The 16,147-nt window shown below is 37.0% G+C and overlaps 1 protein-coding gene across 1 annotated transcript in view; it reads left to right on the top strand.

Moving 5' to 3' along the window:
* Positions 1-16,147, top strand: part of LOC150075318 (structural maintenance of chromosomes flexible hinge domain-containing protein 1-like) — a 736,477-nt gene that overhangs the window by 701,116 nt on the left and 19,214 nt on the right. The window lies entirely within an intron of this gene.

Here is a 16,147-nt window from a genome sequence, read left to right on the forward strand (position 1 = left end):
ATTAGCAGTCCTTATGTTCTAGAGTTAATGCAGTTCTAGAAAACACAACTTTCTGAGAAACAGCATTGTGCAGAATATAATTTCTTATAACCACAATAGGAATCTTTGTATATTTATTGCCTTACTAGAATCTTACAAATTCAGTATAAGCACAGCTTACTAGCTTGGAACTAACAAACAAAAAAATATAGCAAACATAAGCTACTTCTTGAACTAATAGATTACCATATCTTTGAAATTTCAGAGACAGGTTGTGTATGACAGTATTTACAAATTTTTAGTTACATATATAGGATGACTTAGTTTAAATAGCAAAAATCTTAAATTTACAGTTTAATCACCTTGTATAATCTGTTTTGGTATAATGAAAATTAAGGAAGAAGCACGATTGTGTGAATTAGAAACTTAAATGATATAAATGGAACATAACTATTGTGTGGTTGTAATTATGATTACAATTTAAAAGAATTAAAATACTTGCTCAAGAAAGAGAAGTGCACAGCCCATTTCTTGGTTATCATATGTAGGACCTGTGTGTTAACACTGATAGTTGAGTAGTTAATGAGAAAAGGCTAACAGGCAACTTTCGAACTTTTCACCTTCAGTTAGCATTGCGTGGTAGAGAACACGAAGTATTTAAAGAAAGTTTATTTCCCGTGATGCAGTTCAGTACATGTGGAGATTTCACATGTGTTAAGTTCCAAATGGGGGACAGGTTTATGGAGAGTTTAGTGTTTAATACATTTAATGAAGTGTATCGCCAAAACCATTTGATAACGAGAGCTTCGTACTGAAGAATTTTGTAATTGGAGTTCAATTTAATAACTGTAATTGCCGAATCAATTAATGGGTCGTGATTACAGGAATGGACATGTTATGTGAGTTGTGTATGAGTTTGGTTGGTTTTGAAACTGTTGAAGTGATAATATGCATATGTATTAGATGTCTTGAATGTGCCAAATTTTACTGTAGTACTTCCTATGTAACACGCTGTACAGGACGATTGGCATCTTATTAGGTATATGATGTAATTAAAGTCTCGCATCAAATACTTGTGTGTCTCTTTATATGTATTGAACTTAGAACCCAGTTTGTTATGTGATAAAAACTTCAGCGTTATATCAGTGTTCATGAAAACTTGACAAAGACGTTTAGCGTATTCATTATGAAAGGGAAGGACAACGTGAGTTTCTGGTTTATTTGGGTTGTTAATTCTGCATTCAGCTTTGAAGATTGTTTCTCTAATTAATTGTGGTGGTTATTTCCTGGTTATGAATTTCTCTGTGAGATATTGTAACACCATGGATAAATTAGCATTAGCATTAGTAGAGGCATATGATGCAAGAAAGCAAGCTTATGCAGCATAAGCCAAAAAGAAACCACTCCCATTTCACCCATCCGTTCGTTCGAAATACCTGTCCATCTGAGCCTTAAATTTATTTAGGCTATCAACTTCCACAACAAGGGATGGAAGTCTGTTCCACCAACCAACTACCCACTGGCTAAAGGCAATCTATCCTACATCTGTCTTTCCTCAATTTGAATTTATGCCCTCTCAGGTGATTATTCTGAGCAAGAGGAAGAATCCCACCAGCACTGAGCATGCTCAAACCATTCAAGGCTTTATACACCTCAATCAGATCACCTCACTGGTGCCTAGTCTCCAGACACTGTAATTTGCAAAACTTAAGCCTTTCTTCTTAAGAGCAACCCTTTGTTCCATTCACCAATCTTGTTTCCCTTCTCTGTACTCGTTCCAGCAGCTCTACATCCTTCTTGAAATGAGGCCTCCAGACCTGTGTATAGTACTCAAGGTGTGACCTGACCATTGCCTTATACAAGGGAATAATCACCTTATCCCTGCTAGAAAAATTTCTGTATATCATTGACAAGATACCATGAGCTACTCTTGCAGTCCATCTGCACTGCTCAGAGAACTTCATATCTGCCTGCACAATTACCCCCAGGTCCTTTTCATTCTCTACCTCTGTCAGTGTAGTACCACAGAGTGGATATGTTGTTCTGGGGTTACTGTTTCCCATATGTAGTACTTCACATTGTCAATGTTAAACTTCATTTGCCACCTCTCAGCCCATCTGCTCAACCTTTCCAGATCCCGTTGCAGCAGCATAGCGTCAGTAGTGTCCTTGACAACCCTGCCAACCTTCGTATCGTCTGCAAACTTGGACATTAAGCCTGATATACCATCATCAATATCATTTATAAATACAGAAAACAATAATGAACCCAACACTGAACCCTGAGGGACTCCACTAATAACATTAGTCCACGATGAGCAGTGTCCATTGATTACCACTCTCTGTCTTCTCTCCCTCAACCATCCCTTTATCCATAGCAGCAATTTGCCTCCAGTGCCACACTGCTCCAATTTGTGCAGCAGTCTTCCATGTGCAACAGTATCAAAAGACTTTCTAAGATCCAAATATATAATATCAGAGTTATTCCCTGCATCCATTTCTTTTGTGATTGCATCATAGTATCCAATCAAATTCGTCAGGCAAGACTTTCCCTTAACAAAACCATGCTGTGTCCAAGCTATAATTGAAGTCTTGTTTAGATGATCCTGCAGTGCTTCTTTAACCAGTGCCTCCATTAATTTTCCTGGAACAGAAGTTAAAATCACAGGCCTATAATTACTTGTGTTGCCCTTTGATCCTCCTTTGTTAATTGGGATCACATTTGCACATCTCCAGTCCATGGGTACCTCCCCTGAGTCCAAAGAAGCTGCTCTCATAATTATGGCTATGGGTTTGCTTACTTCCTTTGCTGCCTCCTTTAATATAACTGGATAGATCCCATCCACCCCGGGTGCCTTTTTTATGTTTATCCTCAACAATTTCTCCTCCACTTTCCTCTCAGTTATTACAAAATCGTCTAGCTCACTGCCAGAGTTTACTTTACCTCTAGCATTCCCCTTCCTGAATAACTCCTCATGAGTGAATGTAGCTGCAAAATACTCGTTTAGTTTGTTAGCCATCTGAGCAGGATCCTCAACTGTTGAACCATCAATATCCAGTGGACCAATCTGATTCATCCCTTTCCTTCTAGAGTTTACATAAAGAACTCTTTTCTGTTTTCCTTTGCATCCTTTCTCATAATCTGCCTTTGCCTGCCTAATCTCCTTTGTAACTTGGTTACAGACCAGCTTATATCTATCATAGGCTTCCATGTCACCCATTAATTTATATGTATCCCATGCATTTTTCTTCTCTGCCATATGTCTCATTATTCATCTGACATCCATTTAGGCCTAAACCTTGAACAATATTTCTTAATTGGTATGTAAAGCCTAGTTGCTACCAAGATAAATTCTTTGAATGCTTCTCATTTTGAATTTGCTGTTGGTAACATCATCGGTTGGTCCCACTGTATAGAATTTAAATACTGTCTCAGGCCACCGTAGTCACCTTTACGAAAGCAAAAATCTTCCCTTTATCCCTGATAGTAGTTACCTCTTTGAGTAAATCCCACTTCAGCACACTGTGATCACTGCCACCTTGTGGTTCCTTTATCTGCAGATTCTTAATGCATGAAGAATCACTACTGATAATCAAATCAAGAGTATTGCTCCCTCTAGTTGCCTCCCGAACATGCTGGTGTAGAAAACAATCATCCAATAAATCCGCAAAAGCCTTGCTAGTGTGTGAGTGACCAACCCACAAATTCCAGTCAATATCTGGGAAATTAAATTCTCCCATTATAAGGCTCTCTGATTTACTGGCCCACTCTATTTCCCTGTACAGTTTCTTATTATACTCATCAGAGTCATTAGGCCTATAGCACACTCCTACTCTCAATTTTGATCTCCCAATGCTTATGTCACACCAAACTGACTCGACACTGCACTGTCCAGCGATGTCAACTAGCTTCACTTCCTTGGATTTTATGTGTTTCTTAACTAATAGCATAACCCCTCCTCCCTTCCTATCCTTTCTGTACACATTGTACTCCCCAAATTCCTGTTCTGCATTCCCTATATCTGTGTGACACCACGTCTCTGATATCCCAAATTCTCATGTTTGATTGTAGAGAACTGCTCTTTTGATGCTTAATGGATGGTGTGAATAAAATTTTAAATATTTATCCATATGTGTGTTTTTCCTTTAGATTTTAGTGGCTAACCTTGTTCCTGTTTTGTATATGGTAAGGTTATGAAAGTTGATTTTGTTCTGTTTCCACTTTGAGGGTGTATTTAAGCCTCTCATGTATGGTATTGAATGTGTTGAGAAGTGTATCGAGGGTTGACTTGTTACCTATCGGTAATATGTCATCTGCGTATCACAAGTATAACTTATAACTTGATGTTTGAGGGGACGTGATACATGAGATACTCTGATGACATATTACTGATAGGTAACAAGTCAGCCATCGATACACTTCTTAACACATTCAATACCATACATGAAAGGCTTAAATACACCCTCAAAGTGGAAACAGAGAACAAAATCAACTTTCTTAACCTTACCATATACACAACAGGAACAAGGTTTAGCTTTTTCTCATTAACTACTGAACTATCAGTGTTAACACACAGGTCCTATATATGACAACCAAGAAATGGGATGTGCACTTCTCTTTCTTGAGCAAGTATTTTAATTCTTTTAAATTGTAATCATAATTACAACCATGCAATAGTTACATTCCATTTATATCATTTAAGTTTCTAATTCACACAATCATGCTTCTTCCTTAATTTTCATTACATCAAAATGGATTATACGAGGTGAGTACTGTAAATTAAGTTTTTTGCTATTTAAACTAAATCTTCAAATTACAGTACATAAGAAATTCCTAAATTCATCATAGCATATATAGGATGACCAATATAAATTTTTATAAATTTATGTACAGTAGAATCCCTGTTAATCCAAAAATGTTCAGCAACGTACCTAAAAAATATGACGATGGAAAAAAAATGAAAAACTTTCCTCGCACTACTTGCATGTCCAAAATGATGCTTGCATCCAGTGCCAAAGTGTGCTGACAGTGATGCACAATAATTTTCACAATATTTTTTTACATGTTTTGTTTTTAACATATTTTAATTTTACGAGAAATAGGAGATATAAATGAAAATCAATTCACTTAGAGAAATGCAAAAGTATAGAAGATTGTTTTTTTCCTTTTTGCAACTTTTTGACGAATGGCGTTTCTAGTATTTCTTACAGCCATTTTTTCCAATAGAACACTATAGCTAATTTTTTATGACAATATCAAATCTTCAAGTTCACCATCATTATGTAATATGGTATAGTAGTCATTATGTGATGTAAAATTTCTTCATCATTTAGTACTTCGTGGCTAGCTAAATCTTTGTTAGAATTAAGCCAGTCGTGAATTCAGAGCTGATTGACATCCCCACACCCCTCAGTTTGTTGCAAATTGCAACCAGTTAGTTTAACTTCTGTTCCATGTAAAATAATGGAGTCACTGGTTAAAGATGCATTGCAGGATCATCTAGACAAGACTGCAGCAATAATTCAGACACAGCATGGGTTTGTTAAGGGAAAGTCTTGTCTGACAAATTTGATAGGATATTATGATGTGGTTACAAAGGAACTGGATGCAAAAAATAATTTTGATATCATATACTTGAATTTCAGGAAACCTTTTGACACTGTTGCGCAGGGAAGACTACTGTACAAATTGGAGCAGAATGGTATTAAGGGTAAGTTCCTACAATGGATAAAAGGATGGTTGAGTGGGAGAAGACAGAGGGTGGTAATCAATGGGTGCTGCTTTTCGTGGACTAATGTTATTAGTGGAGTCCCACTGGGTTCGGTGTTGGGTCCACTGTTGTTTTGTATATTTATCAATGATATTGATGAAGGTATATCAGACTTATTGTCGAAGTTGGCACTGTGCTACTGCAACAAGATCTAGAAAATTTGGGCAGATGGGCTGAGAAGTGGCAACTTCTCAGCCCATCTGCCCCTTGAAGTTTAACCTTGACAAATGCAAAATACTGCATATGGGTAGAAGTAATCCCAGAGAAACTTACCAACTGTGTGGTACTACACTTAATAAGGTGGTAGAAAATGAAAAAGACTTGGGAGTAATTGTGCAGTCAGATTTGAAGTTTTCTGAGCAATGCAGACAGGCTGCCAGGGCAGGTCATGGGATATTGTCAATGATATACAGGAATTTTGTTAGCAGGGAAAAGGAGGTGATTGTCCCTCTGTATAAGGCAATGGTCAGGCCATGCCTTGAGTACTGCATACAGGTCTGGAGGCCTCATTTTAGGAAGGATGTAGATTTGCTTGAGCGTGTACAGAGAAGGGCAACAAGATTGGTGAGGGGAATGAAAGGATCCTCTTACCAAGAGAGGCATAAGTTCTGCAAATTGCAATGGCTGAAGACTATGCACCTTCACGGTGATCTGATTGAGCTGTATAAGGCCTTGAATGGATTGAGCATGCTGAATTCTGAAGGGATTCTTCCACTTTTTCAGATTACGAACCTAAGGGGGCATAAAATCAAATTAAGGAAAGACAGCTGTAGAATAGATGTTCGGAAATTTGCCTTTAGCCAGCGGGTTGTTAATTGCTGGAACAAACTTCCATCTGTCATTGTGGGAAGTTGATAGGTTAAATAAATTTAAGGATAAACTGGACAAATATTTAGAGGGAATGGTTGTGTGATTTTTTTTTTTTTTTTTGGCTGATGCTGCATAAGCTCATACACTTTCTTTCTTGCATCACATGCCACTACTACTACTATTTCTGGTACCAGATCTTCACGTTTTCTTCAAATCCTAAGAATCCTTCATCATTTCCTGGTAAAATTTTACTGCAAGACCTCTTTAAGGTTATGCTTTTTAATGATTTCCATGCTGCTGAAACTTCATAAATCGCATCCAATACAGTCAGGTTTTCCAAAATGTGAATAAATCACAATCATTTTCTTCCACTAACTTGAGAGATAAATTTCTGCAATAAATTGCTTTCATTTGTTGGATGATACCTTGATCCATAGTTTATATTAAAGCTGTTACATTGGGGGATAAATATTTGATGAAAATATTTCCATCGTCTGATCTTAGAATTTCTTCATTAGGATGACTTGGTGCATTGTCTAATAGCAGGACAGCTTTCTGTGGCAAGCTCATTGACACCAGATGTTGGCCCACTGAAGGCACAAATTTAATTCTAAACCAACTGGAAAATATCTCTTTGTCTATCCGGGCTAACTTATTGTTGTAGTAATCAACAGGTAAATTTGATATTAAATATATAATAAATTAAATCTCGAGTATTTATTAAATACAGTAGATTCTGGTTATTTGGACCACCGGTTAATCGGAGCAGCCGTTTATTTCAGACAAATCTTAAAAAACAGAACCCAGTCAAGAAAATAGCCAGGGTTTACTTCGCTTAATTGGGACAAAACTTCGTTTAATCGGGGCAGGAGACCTCAGCACTGGAGATTACCCTACGATTGTCTCCGACTGTACCACGTAGTTCGGTCGGATTTCTGGAGGTCACGACCATAAAACAATAAAAACAATTAGCAGTCACCTGTTTCTTGGGCTTTTCTGTTAGTGCAATCTATCATTAATGGATAGTAAACTCGATCTTATTGAATTTGCGATAATACTGACAGCTGGAATTCTTTGGGTTATTATGGTAAAATGTGTTTACACTTCCATGGAATCTTCAATCATATAAAAAAAATAATTTTTTAGAATCTTCTCTTCATTCCTATTTTTAATGCTTTGTAACTCGTTATTCCATTCCCACTTGCACATATTCTGTTACTTGCAATTTGTGTGTGCCGTGTTTTTTGTTATTGATTGCATATCTTTTTACTGTTTTAAATTTTAACCCCCACCCATAAATGTCAGTGAACAGAAATGTCAACTAGTTTATTTAGTATGTACATATTACAATACGTATTAATTATTCCGATTATCATGTATATGCTTCCAAATTTCACGTATCATTTATTTTTTTAATTGGTAAGGTAATAAAGGGTAAATTCGTGCTTAATATATCTTTACTTTTATAGCCTGTGAATAATATTCCTCCTATTTTCGCTCATTAGAATTGCCGTTTAATAGAATTAAAATTCAATTCACAAACGTGATCACGATGACAGGCGCTTACTATGCATCGTATAGTGAACTATGGCAAGTCCATCGTAATGAGATTTGATTGTAGAGTGAACTAATTGTAAAGTGGGGGTACATTGTACTTTTAACTATTTACATGAAACTTCGGATAATTGGGGCAGCCGCTTAATCGGGCCAAAATGCACTAGTCCTGATGTGTCCCAAATAACCGGAATTGACTGTACTTGAGAAAGCCTGTGGTTTTTTTTTTCTGTTCCAGTTACTCAGAGATTCAAAGAATGAGACTCAGCAGCATTTCCACAGCAAAGAACCTTCAATCTTTGCTTTTGCATTTTGTCTTGGAGCTTTTACCTCAGTTTCATAAGCCAAAGTTTTTGACGGAAGACATTTCCAGTACAATCCTGTTTCCTCGACATTGTACATTTGCTCCGACACAAGTTCATTGGTTTCAATAAATTTTTGAAACTCACTGGTAAATTCTTGGATCGCCGGTGCATCACTACTTAGTTTTTCACCTTGAATGGAAATCTGACGAATGCTGTGCCTCTGTTTAAACCACATCGATCACCCAGAAGATGTGTTAAAATCACCCTGCGATTTTAATTTGTCAAAAAATATTTTGCCTTTGCTGAGCAAACTACCCCAGAGACTGGAATGCCTTCTGCTCTTTGTTGGCTAAACCACAACATCATTGCCTTGTCAAGGTCCTTGTATGTAGACTGTTTCATCGTTTTTCTGTTAGTCATGCCTCAAATGCTATAAAATGTGCCCTCAAAATCTAATAGCTTCCCTTTATTTTTTACAATGTCGTGTATGATTTGGTCACCAACGTTATAATGGTATTCATTAAAGATTTAACAGATGCACAGTTTTCAAACTTTTGAATAAGTTCAAGTTTTTGTTCAATTGAAAGCACAACTCTTTTGCATTTACCCATCATTTTCACGATTTTTAAAGAAAAAAATATGTACTATAAAAAAAATTGACTGAATGACTCCTGACTTAAATAATGAAACAAAATTTTTCTTTTTGCAGTGCTACAGAACACAGCAATCCACACGACACACTAAAACAAACTAAGCATTTGTTCTCTTTCTGTTGTTTATGTGAGTGAGGATGTGAAGACAGCAGGGGTTGCGGGGTAATAGGTTCATCTCCCAATCATTGCTTATAATGTCGCTTATTTATGACTCCATTGATCAGAAATAATATTAGTACTGAAAACATTACCAGCCAAAAAAAAAATCAATTTGTTTTCCTGTTCCTGCCAATAATTTGCCCAAACCACCCACCTCTACAACATTAGGTGAAAACTTATTCCAATAATTGATTACCCTTTAACTGATTGCAAATTTCTGCATATCTGTTCTGCAATCATCCTTTTAAAATTTAAATTTATACCCCTTATGTGTTTCATCTCAGAAAAGATATCACAAGCATTTAGTATACTCAATTCTTTTAAAGTGTTATACATTTCAGTGAGATCAGCATGCAGATGCCTAGTTTCTAGTGACTACAATTTACCAAACCCAGTTGGTAAAAATATCCTTTTGTGTCTCATCGAATCTCGCTACTCTTCTCCGTACTCATTCCAACAGATAACTAGCCATGTAGTGTGATGTAGACATTGTGATTAAATATCATGTGAAATATGTAATGTGTCAATATGAGAAAAATAACAGTTGCTGTGAAGAAATTCAAGGCACCTCCATAGCCAGGTGGGCAGGAGCAGCAGTGCATAGCACATGCTTCTTGATTAGACCGGGGTTCGAGCCCGTGACCACCAAATACGGAGGCTGCGGAAAGGTCAGGGAATGACCACCGCATATCCCCGGAGAAATATGGCCTTAGTTCCTAATGCTCCTAAAAACCAAATAACAACAAGAAATTCAACAAATTTTCCACACATGATAACAAGATTGCTAAGTTTCAATTTTGCCACCATTACTCGTCACACAGCTTGATGTGTAATTTTATTTTATTTATTTATTTTTTTTTTTTTTTTATCTTTGTCAAATTATCCAGCTTAATATGTTCTGGTTTTTGAAAGTCCTGATTAGTGCTACAGCATTCTCTGTAATTATACTTCCTACAGCTATTAAAGATTATTATTATTAGATGTTGCTATTTTGCAAACTTGTTTTGCTTCTTTTGAATGTACTGCATGTTAAAATGATGCTTTAGGTGTTCCACACAATACTCAGTAAAATCATCAGCAAGAAGCCTTTTGAGCTTGTGACTTGCATTATGTGTGTTATTATATTTGGATTTTATGAAGAATTTTTGTATCTTTTGTCTTTTAATTCAACTCCTCAAAGTGGTGGAGAGAAAAACCAAATCAGTTTCATGGCTTAATCTCTTCCTTAAATAATGTAATTTTTGTGCTTTAAAAAAATAGATTTTATTCCATACAACCAAGGTAAAATTTCAGAACTGTCATCAAATGGACAGTTTTCCATCTGCACCCAAACACTGAGCCACACACACTCTCTCTTTAAAGTTAGAGATCAAAGTAGTTCATTAATTCACACAAGTGCTCTCTATGACCAACAACAACATACACATCTATAACTTAGCATGGTTTTACAAAGTCTACTGAATGAACAGTAGTGCTAGAAGAAAGAAACATTATGTGTGGTGTTTATTGTGTATTACATACACCATTATACATACTAAACACAACACGAAGATTGTTTTAATGTACAGCTTGTACGAGGTCAAGGAACGCTATCAGATGTGCCTGCAAAACTTTTCAACATAGTCTCCTAGAAGCTACATGCATTTTTTACACCCATTCTTCCAAGCTGTGGAAGCCACAGCAAAGCTTTCTTGGACATATGTTCAGCCCACTGGTAAATGATAGAGGCACCTGCTTGTTGGCTGGGAAACCTTCTGCCACAAAGAGCATGCTTCGTTGTTGGAAACAACTAAAAATCACCAGATACAAGATCAGGTGAGTATGGAAGATATGGTATAACCTCAATGTTGTTTTCTTTAAAAAAATTTTGCAGATTTTCAGAACAATGGGGTGGAGCACTGTCCTGATGGAAACAGATGTGATTCAGTCTGTGTGGCTGAAGTTCTGGAGGAATGTTTTCTTCAGAACTTCATATCAGTTTCTTCTCACTGTAATGCCCTTGGGTACACAATGGGTAAGGGTTATTCCATCAGTATCCCAGAAAACAGCAATCATCATTTCCTCTGCACTTGCAACAACATGGAACTTTTTGGGCAGTGGTAAATCACTGTGCCATTGGGCAGACTGATGTTTCATTTCTGGATTGAAGAGTGCAACCCATGTGTAATCCATTGTGGCAGTTGAGGAAAGAAAGATCCATTCACTGTAGCATCTCAAGTGAGCATTTGCTTCACACAAAGAGGTGCCTCCGTAGCCAGGAGCGGCAGTGCATAGCACATGCTTCTTGATTAGACTGGAGTTCGAGCCCGTGACCACCGAATACGGAGGATGCAGAAAGGTCAGGGAATGACCACCGCATATCCCCGGAGCAATATGGCCTTAATTGCTAATGCTCCTAAAAACCAAACAACAACAACAGCTTCACACAAATTGACATGATTGTCTTTTTTTGCCTGTGTGTATCTCTTTAGGGCACTGCAATCAATGTGACATACTGCATTGTACTTCTGAAAACATTCATAACTAATTAGCAGTTAGACTAAGAGCAGTCCCATGCATATACTTCAATTATTTTGTGAGAAATAAATTTGGAGACCTTATAACTTGAATTCTCCATGTATTCATCAAGCTGCATGAGTGTTATGTGAGCAGAAAAAAGACGTAGGCAATCTTTGTTATTCCATGCAAGAAACTGAAAAAGATTTCACATTCGTTGTGAATTCCTTAAGAAGAAGAATTTTTTAAACCCTTCAATACGAGGTTTTGTTTTTTCTCTCTCTCTCTCTCTAAAGTATATTCTTATCTTTCTGCCTCAAATTAAGCATATACGTGCAGTGACTAATGATGCAAAATAAAGAAATCACACATTTAGTAACATCAGTGAACAGTCTCACACTCTCTCTCTCTCTCTCTCTCTCTCTCTTCTCCCCTCCCCTAATGGTACAGGTAAAATGGATTACATACATCCATAACTCAAGTTACATTTATGTGAATTCTCTGTAACTTTGCACACACATTAGCATTAGTAGAGGCATATGATGCAAGAAAGAAAGCTTATATAGCATTAGCTAAAAAATAAAAAAAATGAAACCTTCCCATTTCACCCATCCATTCACTCCAAACGTTTGTCTAGTTCAGCCTTGAATTTATTTAAGGCTGAACTATCCGTCAACTTCCACGTCAGATGAAAGTTTGTTTGTTTCAATAATCAACCACCCACTGGCTAAAGGCAAATTTCCACACACATATTCTACGACTGCATTTCCTCAATTTGAATTTATGTCTCCTCAGGTGTGGAATCTGAGAAAGAGGAGAATCCTATCAGCACTGAGCCTGCTCAAACCATTCAAGGCCTGATACACCTCAATCAGATCACCTCACAGGTGCCTAGTCTCCACATGCTGCAATTTTCAGAACTTAAGCCTTTCTTGGTAATAGCAACCCTTCGTTCCACTTACTAATCTCATTACCCTTCTCTGTACTCAATCCAGCAGCTCTCCATCTTTCCTAAAATGCTCCAGATCTGTACGCAGTACTCAAGGTGTGGCCTGACCATTGCCTTATACAAGGGAATAATCACCTCCTTATCCCTGCTAAGAAAATTCCTATATATCATTGACAAGACACCGTGAGCTACTCTTGCAGCCTGTCTGCACTACTCAAAAAACTTCATATCTGACTGCAAATTACCCACAGGTCTTTTTCATTCTTCACTACCCTGAGTATAGTATTGCACAGTTGGTGTGTTATTCCGGGATTACTGCTCCCCATAAGCAGTACTTTGCATTTGTCAATGTTAAACTTCAGTTGCCACTTCTCAGCCCATCTGCTCAACTTTTCTAGATCCTGTTGTAGCAGCATATCATCTGTACTATAAGCTTCACATCATCTGCAGACTTGGACATTAAGCCTGATGTACCTTCATCAGTATCATTGATAAATACAAAAAACAACAATGGGCCTGACACAGACCCCTGGGTCTGTGTCAGGCCCATTAATAACATTAGTCCATGAAGAGCAGTGTCCATTGATTACCACTCTCTGTCTTCTCCCACTTAAACATCCCTTTATCCATAGGAGCAACTTGCCCTTAATGCTATACTGCTCCAGCTTGTACTCCAACTCCAACAAAAGCTTTCCTAGAATCCAAGTATATGATATCAAAATTATTTTTTGCATCCAGTTCCTTTGTGACTACATCATAGTACCCATTCAAACTGGTCAGACAAGACGTCCCCTTATCAAACCCATACTTTGTCTGAACTATAACTGCAGTCTTGTCTAGATCCTGCAGTGCTTCTGTAACCAGTGACTCCATTATTTTCCCCGGAACAGAAGCTAGACTAACAGGTCTGTTATTATTCATGTCACCTTTCGATCACCCCCACTTCGTGGATTAGGTATACATTTGCATACCTCCAGTCCATACGACCTCCCCTGAGCCCAAGGATGCCCTCATAATCATAGCAAAGGGCCTGCTTACTTTCTTTGCTGCCTCTTTTAATATAACTGGATAGACCCCATCCACTTCAGCTGCCTTTCGTATGTTTCACTTCAGCAATTTCTCCTCCACTTTGCTCTCAGCTATTACAAAATCCTTTAACCTTCTGTTAGAGTTTGATAAGCGTCTGGCCTCCACTTCCCTACAGACATTCCTCATGTGTGAATGTAGATGCAAATACAGTACTCCTTCAATTTGCCAGCCACCTGAGCAGACTCATCAACAATTGAACCATCGATATCTAGTGGCCCAATCTACTTCATCCTCTTCCTTCTAGAGTTTACATAAGTAAAGAAGTCTTTACTGTTTTTCTTTGCATCCTTTGCCAAAGATTTCTTGTAATCTTTGCTTTGCTTGCCTAACCTCCTTTGTGACTTGATTACAGACTAGTTTATATCTACCATAGGTATCTGTTTCCTGATAATTTATAAGCATCCCATTCATTTTTCTTCTCTGCCACAAGTCTCATTAGTTCATCTGACATCCATTTAGGCCTAAATCTTGAACAGTATATCTTAGTTGGTGTGAAGAGTAGTAGCTTCCAAGATTAATTCCTTGAATGTTTCCCATTTACAGTTTGCTGTTGGTAACATCATCTGTTGGTCCCACTGTATAAAATTTAAAAACTGTCTGAGACCACAGTAGTCACCTTTACAAAAGCAAAACACTTTCCCTTTACCCTGATGGTAGTTACATCTTTGAGTAAATCTGACATCAGTATACTGTGATAACTGCCACCTAGTGGTTCCTTTATCTGCAGATTCTTAATGCATGAATAATCACTGCTGATAATCAGATCGAGAATACCCGCTGGTTGCTTCTTGAACATGCTGCTGTAGAAAACAGTCATCCAATAAATCCACAAAAGTCTTGTTAAATGTGTGAGTGACTAACCCACAAGTTCCAGTCTATATCTGGGAAGTTAAAATCTCCCATTATAAGACAATCTGATTTACTGGTCTACTCTATTTCTCTGTTCAGTTGTTCGTTGTACTCATTAGAGTCGTTAGGCCTATAGCACACTCCTACTCTCAATTTTGCTTTCTCAGTACTTATGTCACACCAAACTGACTCAACACTGCACTATCCACCCTTGTCAACTGGATGCACTTCCTTAGATTTTGTTTCTTAACTAACAGCATGACCCCTCCCTTTCTATCCTGTCTGTCCTTTCTGTACACATTGTACTCTCCAAAATTAAAAGATGCCAGTATAATCATATAATAGTACTATATGCAGTACACAGCCTGTGTAACTGCTAGTCCTATATGAACCCCCAGCAGATCCCCCCCCCATCCCCCCCCCCCCCCCCCCCCCCCCGAGATTGTATTCTTTGAAGTAAGAATAACTGATGTTGTTTGTAGTTTTATGCTCAAAAGCTGCTTCAGCTATATTGTACCTATATGGATTGATCATCCTTGGGATTCCCTGGCATTTCTGCTTCAAGAGATGATTGTCATAGCATTTAAAATTGAAAAAAAAAAATAATAATAAAATAAATAAATAAATTAAAAAGGAAAACATAGATTGGCCTCTATGCCCATATCTCTCTCTCTCTCTCTCTCTCTCTCTCTCTCTCTCTCTCTCTCTTCCCCCCCCCCCCTCATTTTCTTGGAGATACCCTTAAAAATGATATACTGAAAGCCTCCATCATTAATACTTACCTGATAGAAATAATGTTTTGGGTGAAGCATTTTTACCCATTACTAAGTTAATCAATATCAAAGATTGCACAACACTAAAGATGGAGTTATAGCTGTAGTTTTTTCTCAGTAGAAAAATAGATATAATAAATTGCCATGTTCTTTGCACTAATTCAGTTCAACCCCAAGGCACAATGCCAGATGTTTGCATTTAATATAAAATGCAAACCAGAGATAGTCAGATTAATGGCATTTAATATGTGAAATCAAAAGTGTTTAGGCAAAGTACTGAATAGAACAGAAAAGCCAGTGTTTTCAAATTAAAGATATCCTTTAATATTTTTAATACAACATTATATTTTTCACTCTGAAAAATACAATATAGCAAGTAATGAAATTAGAGTAAGCACCAGTTAATGTGATTGTGTTTGTAAATTGAATTTTGATTCTATTAAACAACAATTCTAATAAGCAAAAATCAGAGGAATATTATCCACAGACTAGAAAAATAAAGATATAAAGTATAAATTTACACTTGATTACCTTATCAATTAACAAAATTAAATGATATGTGAAAATTGGAAGAAATTATCCACAGGTTAGCAAAATAAAAATATATATTAAGGTTAGTGAAATTAAAAAAACATAGCTTAATTAATATATATACTAACTAAACATAACACTTTGTAATTTGTTTATAATTCAGAATCATCACGTATTTTAGATTGTTTTGAATTATTACTACAAAGTCTATTTATGGATATTTCAATCTT

The sequence above is a fragment of the Mastigoproctus giganteus genome, chromosome 14 (genome assembly GCF_048544385.1).
Source record: "Mastigoproctus giganteus isolate SK-2022 chromosome 14, ASM4854438v1, whole genome shotgun sequence".
NCBI classification, from domain to species: domain Eukaryota; kingdom Metazoa; phylum Arthropoda; class Arachnida; order Uropygi; family Thelyphonidae; genus Mastigoproctus; species Mastigoproctus giganteus.